The sequence below is a fragment of the Elephantulus edwardii genome, unplaced genomic scaffold (assembly GCF_000299155.1).
Source record: "Elephantulus edwardii isolate Elephantulus edwardi_28Jun2011 unplaced genomic scaffold, EleEdw1.0 scaffold00001, whole genome shotgun sequence".
In the NCBI taxonomy this organism is placed as follows: Eukaryota; Metazoa; Chordata; class Mammalia; order Macroscelidea; family Macroscelididae; genus Elephantulus; species Elephantulus edwardii.
Window position 1 is genome coordinate 22677942 of NW_006399751.1, and position 6413 is coordinate 22684354.

The window sequence follows — 6413 nt, forward strand, 5'->3', positions numbered from 1 at the left end:
GAGATATAAGTCTTGGGCCTATAGGTTATTGTTCACTTAATACTATAATTGGCAATTTGTACTAACTTGTTTACTAGACATCTTCACATAACATTAAAGCTTAGAAATCTTAACTGAGGGGAACTCTGGTGGCCTAGTGGCAAGAAGCTGCTCTGCAATCCCAGAGATATGTGGTTCAAATCCACCAGGTGCTCTGCTGGAAAAGGTGGGGCCATCTCCTCCTGTACCAGCCAGATCCAATTTGACGGTACACACACAGAGAAAATAATAAAATTTGAAAAAAAAAAATCTTAACTGAAATCCAATCATTGCTTATTCTTCCTTTTATTGCTTCTACCAGGAACCTTGATATGCTTTTCAACATAATTATTTCTCAAGAAAAGGAAATTTACTTTGAGAATTAAGATGCATACATGGTTCTGCCATATTTATCGATTAAACAACTCTTGAAATATCTGATCTTTGGTTCAAAGTAGACGATATAGATGCAGTGGTTTGCTGGAAGTTGTTACGTTCAGAAATCTTTCTGTAAATCACTCTTCTTAAGAAGCTCTCCTTTTTGGGACATATCCAATTTTTCAAGAAACTGCTCAAAAACTTACACATAAGGAGCTAGACCAGTCTTCTTATAATCTCTAGTTCTATGTTTAACATCAGATTCAGCTGCATTTTCCTCTTCATTAGTGCTGATATCCAGGTCATGGCAGATAGAGCTGATGGTTGAAACAGCAAATGGATCAAACTGTTCGAGTTTTTGTAAATCAATAGGAGCAGAAATTCGACCTGTTTTAGGATGAGCACTAAAAGGGCTCTTCAGCAAATGATTGATTCGTTTGCTACCATTAATATCCAGCCGAGGAAAGCAGTACTGGAGCATGATCTCTCATTCTACCCAGGGCCCATATTTGTCATTTTTTATGTGACTCTGATGTTTACTGGTTATTTTCCTCAAATATTCCCAACGCTGAAGTGAATTGTGACATTTTTGGAAGCCTTGCTGAAGTTCCTCATGAATTGTTTCAGGAACAAGTGCTAAAATCTTATCCCAGTTTTCTTTATTTTCAAGAATATCTTGACCAACCAAGGCATATTCTTCAAAGTATTTTTTAATTATGTTTATAGATCTCCTGACAAAAAGGTGGACTTTTCCCACTGAGGTGAACTTTCTTTTTAACTTTTGAACCACCCTTTACAAGACTCAAATACTCAACTGTTCTGGAACACACTGCAGAGGACAGTTTTCTAACTGATTCATCCACAGACCCAACCATGAACGCCTCTCCTTCCAGAATAAACCCAGAGACGATGCTTAAATCCAAAGTCCTCCTTTAATGCTCTGTCGATGATAAGCATGGCCATTGTCATGAGGGTCCAACACTTAGAACATATGTCTGCAGAACTACAACATCTCCTCACATCATCATAGTGGGTCATGTCAATGTCAAATAGCAGTTCTTTTTCCTGAGCCTGGAAGGCTCCCAGCTTTACTGTATTGTATTGACTGGGTATGTGGGAATATGCTGCACCTATATCAATTTTGTATGGATTAATTGTCTACATTTCCTTTTCCAGCTCATTCTGGTTGTTGAAGGATTGGTAGCGAATGTAAATATCATCTTTCAGTGTGAATGAAAATTCATGGTGTTGAAAGTAATTATTTTTCACTCGGCCATAGTTGAGCCAGCGATTGTACTGGGGGTAGGGAAAGAGTCTCCGGTAATAAATTTTAAGAAGCTCGGGCAAATCCTCAGGATCGAACATGTCCATTGAGCAAGGACTTAGGCCAGTAGAGGACTCAACTCCAAATTTGCGAGAAAGGCACGGCATCTATTTGCAACTTTTTGAGAAAGTGCCATACAGTCTTCCATAGAGGTTGCATCATTTTACACTTCCACCAACAGTGAATAGGGTTCCAGTTTCTCCACAACCTCACCAGGATTTGATGTTTGCTGCTCTGTTAAATTTTGCTATTCTTACTGGGGTGAGATGATCTCTCAGTCATTTCGATTTGCATCTCTCTTAGAGCTAGGGATTTTGAACATTTCTTCATGTGTTTGTTTGCCATCTGAATGTCTGCTTTAGTGAAGTGTCAGTTCATAGCCTATGCCCATTTTGCTACTGAGCTGTTCACCTTTATCTTGTTAAGGTGCTGGAGTATTCTATAAATTCTAGATAAAAGTCTCTTATAGACATGTCATTGTTGTTGTTGTTATGTGCCATTGAGTCGTTTGTGACGCATAGCGATCCTATGTACAACAGCCCTAAACCCTGCTCTATCCTGTGCCAATCGCACTGCCTCTGACACACCCATCTGGATTACCCGTCACTGAATCAATCCATCTCATAGAGGGTCTTCCCCTCTTGCGCCGTCCCTCCACCCTCCCAAGCATGATGTCCCTCTCCAAAGACCTGTCCCTCCTTTCAACATGCCCAAAGTATGTCAGACGAAGCCCCAGAATCCTTGCCTCCAAGGAGTCACTTGATTTAACCCTCTCCAGGATGAATCTGTTTGTTTTCTTGGCAGACATGTCATTACCAAATGTTTTTCCCAGTCTATGGCTTTTCTTTTTACCCTGTTGGAAAAGTTTTTGGATGTGCATAATGATTTGATTCTTAGAAGGTCCCATTCATCTATTTTATACTCTCCTGGCTGTAGGTGACAGACAAAGTTTTGTCTCACATACTTTGGGCTTGTGATTAGGAGAGGCTATTTCTTGGAGAAGGACATCATGCTTGGAAAGATAGAAGGTCAATGAAAAAGAGGAAGATCTCTGACAAGATGGATTGATATAATGACTGTAGCAGTGGCTCAAGTGTGTTAGAGATGATAGATAGCACAGGATAGGGTAGGGTTCAGATCTCTTAACCATATGTGCCAAGAGTCATACTTGACTTGAAGACACCTTCCAAAGCCAACAAAAAAATTCTTCCTCAGTTGTATCTGTGTCTGTTGGTCCATTGTAAAGAATTAGATAATGTTTTATCTGAAAACCTTTTGTATCTTACATCTATTTGTCTATAATAACAAGGATTCTTCAGGAATAGAATATCAGGGACAGGGCAGAACTCAGAGAAAAGGAATATTTCCTTGGAATGGACTTATCCCCCACATCATCAGCAAGTTTAAAGAGACTGTCATTTAAAATAGCAGTTTTTTAATATCCTACATGGATCCCAGACTCGTAGACTGCCTTAACTGGATGACGAAAGAAGAACTGATGCCTTTGAATTGTGGTGTTAGAGAAAAGCCTTGACTATCCCATGGATTGAAACAAAAACAAAACTGTACAGAGATGTTTTGGAGAAAACAGCCAGAGTGCTTTTTTGGAAGCAAGGATGGCAAAGGTTCAGCTCACATATTTTGGGCATGTTGCTAGGATAGGGCATTCCTTGGAAAGGAATAGCAGGCTTGGAAAGGTGGAGGGTTGGCAAAGAGAGGAAGATCCTCAATGAGGTGGATTAACATGGTGACTGCAACAATGGGCTCAAGTGTATCAGAGATGATGAGGCTGGCACAGGGCAGGATGCAGGTCTGTTCATAGGGTTCCTATGGGTCATACTCAACCCCACAGCATCTAACAACAACAAAATAATTTACACACTTAGGCAGCCCTGGTGACTTAGTCTGTATGGAGCTGCATTGCTAACCTAAAAGCTGCACCTTTCTGTTTGAATCTACCAGAAGCTTTGATGGAGAATGATGGACAATCTCTTCTGGTACAATTTATCCCCTCAGAACTCCTATGGATGGTCAGCTATAAATTTGTTCTGACTTGATGGCAAGGAGTTTTTGCTATTTTAAAAATTATATTTACATACAAACCAAGTGTCTCCAATTTTAGACTCTCAAGAGGACCTGAGACACTCACTGCAGAAGATTAAATACTACAGCCTTCAATATGGATCACATCTCAACATCAAGAGGACAAGAGTCCTTATAACTGAGACAATCTCCATGATAGATGGGGAGAAGATGGCAGTGGTTACTAATTTCATTCAGAATAAATATCCTTGGCAACATCTGTCAAGAAATCAAAAGTCGTATTTCATAGAGGAAGTCTGCTGTCAAGAACCTCTCCAATGTGCTAAGCAACAGTGATGTCATTTTAAAGATTAAGGTGCACCTTTATTCAAGCCATAGTCTTTTCTATTACTTCCTATGTATCTGAGAGCTGGAAAAAGGTCTGAGGATAACAGAAGAAGAATCAATGCCTTTGAGCTGCAGTGTTGGAAAAGGGTACTGAATATTCCACCAATATTGTTACTGAAAGAACAACAACAAAAAATAAGTCCTGGAGAAGGTGTAGCCAGGGTTCTTAGAGGCAAGCAAGGATAGTGAAAAACTGTCTCACATACTTTGGGCATATTTCTTGTTAGGAGGGGCCAATCCTTGGAAAAAGACATCATGATTGAAAAAGTGGAGCAGCAGTGAAAGACCCTGAATGACATGGATTAGCACAGTGACTGGAGCAATGGGGTTGAGTATATCAGGATGGTAAGAAGTTCAGCTATGAGGCAGTTCCGACTTGATGGCATACAACAAACAGCAATCGTATATTCACTGCTCTTCACCAACATTATAATTTGAAAACATTGATCCTTCACCGGTCTTCTTTATTCTAACTTTTCAGATGCACAGGAACCAATTGAAAGTATCGTGGTATGGATCAGGAGGATCTTAATCTTTAAACAGACATCCTTATTCTTTAGAACTTTGGAGAGGTTCTTGACAGCAGATTTTCCCAATGCAACATGTCTTTTTATTTCTTATTTTCCCTATCAAATAAAATATTGTATTCCTTTTCCCAAAACTAACTTGGGTTGTGTTGGGTTCAATATAAATAATAATAAAAATAGTTCAGTATAAATAATAAAAAAGTTCAGTTAGGACTCAGAAATAAAGAGTTCTCATTTAGCAGAAACAGAAGTCAATGTGTGCATTTTAACCAAGCATCTGCTGCACGTGGTGTTTTTTTAAGTTTTTCAGAATCTACCAGGCTAAGCCTCCCACTGCCTTTGCTGCCTTGGATTTATTTTTTTCCCTTTCCTTTTTCTCTCTTTGCTTTCAGCCTTTTTGTCTGCCTCTGGTTCATCCAAACTGAGTACCGTCCGTGCTGATCTATAAGGCTCTTTTTGTTTCTTTTAATATCAGACTGCATTTGCATGTCATCTTTTTCATCATTCGTATCACACCGCATTAGTACATTGACAGAGAACTACCAGAAATACAAGCTGGGTTTAGAAGAGGTCACGGGACTAGCAACATTATTGCCAATGTCAAATGGATCTTGGCAAAAAGCAAAGAGTATCAGAAGAATGTCTATCTGGGTAATAAAGTGCATATGGATATTGCAATCCATTTGTCTCACTGGCAGTTGACTGCGGAAAGAACCCCTTGCTTTCAGTAACATTTTGGCGACCCAGATGGGACCTTTAGACTCAACTGAGCATCCCTGACATTAGGAGGAGACTACAAAAGACTGCCAGCTAAGGAAGCAAAGTTCAATCAGCCACGTCCACTGGACTCAACCTCCCCTTAGTACTCCCTCCCCCTTAATTGTCTTTGTTTGTTTTATGTTTACACCAGTTGTTAAGCAACATTTCATGTAACCTGAAATTGTTGTTGTTGTTATGTGCCGTTGAGTCGCTTGCGACTCATAGCGACCCTATATACAACAGCTCTAAACTCTGCTCTGTCCTGTGCCAATCTCACTGTCTCCGATACACTCATCCCGATTGTTCCAGTCACCAAATCTATCCATCTCCCAGAGGGCCTTCCCCTCCTGTGCCTGCCCTCCACCCTCCCAAGCATGATGTCTTTCTCCAAGGACCAGTCACTCCTTACAACATGACCAAGTATGTCAGACGAAGTCTTGGAATCCTTGCCTCCAAAGAGCATTCTGGTTTAACCCTCTCCAGGATGAATCTGTTTTCTTAGCAGTCCATGGCACCCTCAGCACTATTCTCCAACACCAAAGTTCAAAAGTATCAATTTTCCTTCTGTCCTCCCTGGTCACACATCATCTCCATTCGGGACACATTACCATTAAACTTAGGAGACTCTGGTCACAGCATAGGAAACTGTTAGCAGCTGATGAATCTGGAATCACAGAGACCAAGGAAGCTTTAGATAGAAGCTATTAGTTCAAGGTCTTGACAATGGGAGGTAGGTGATGAAGGGAGTGGGTAGAAGTGGAGGAGTATCTTGATGGATGGCAGAGCAAAGAAATAAGTGGGTCTGGGCACTTGAGCCAAGGGCAGAGACAACACCGAAACTAATGGTTAATTCCACAATAAGGGATATATTTTCACTTTTTTCTGTAAAAGATCTGAACATTCAGATTGACATACACTAGGAAGAAGGATTGGCCATCCACTTCCAAGATAGCAGGCCTCTGAAAACCCTATGTACA

At 40.4% G+C, this 6413-nt stretch overlaps 1 pseudogene; it reads right to left on the bottom strand.

The window, feature by feature from the left end:
- Nucleotides 1-514: 514 nt before the first annotated feature.
- Nucleotides 515-1767, bottom strand: LOC102875565 (annotated as a pseudogene).
- Nucleotides 1768-6413: the final 4646 nt, after the last annotated feature.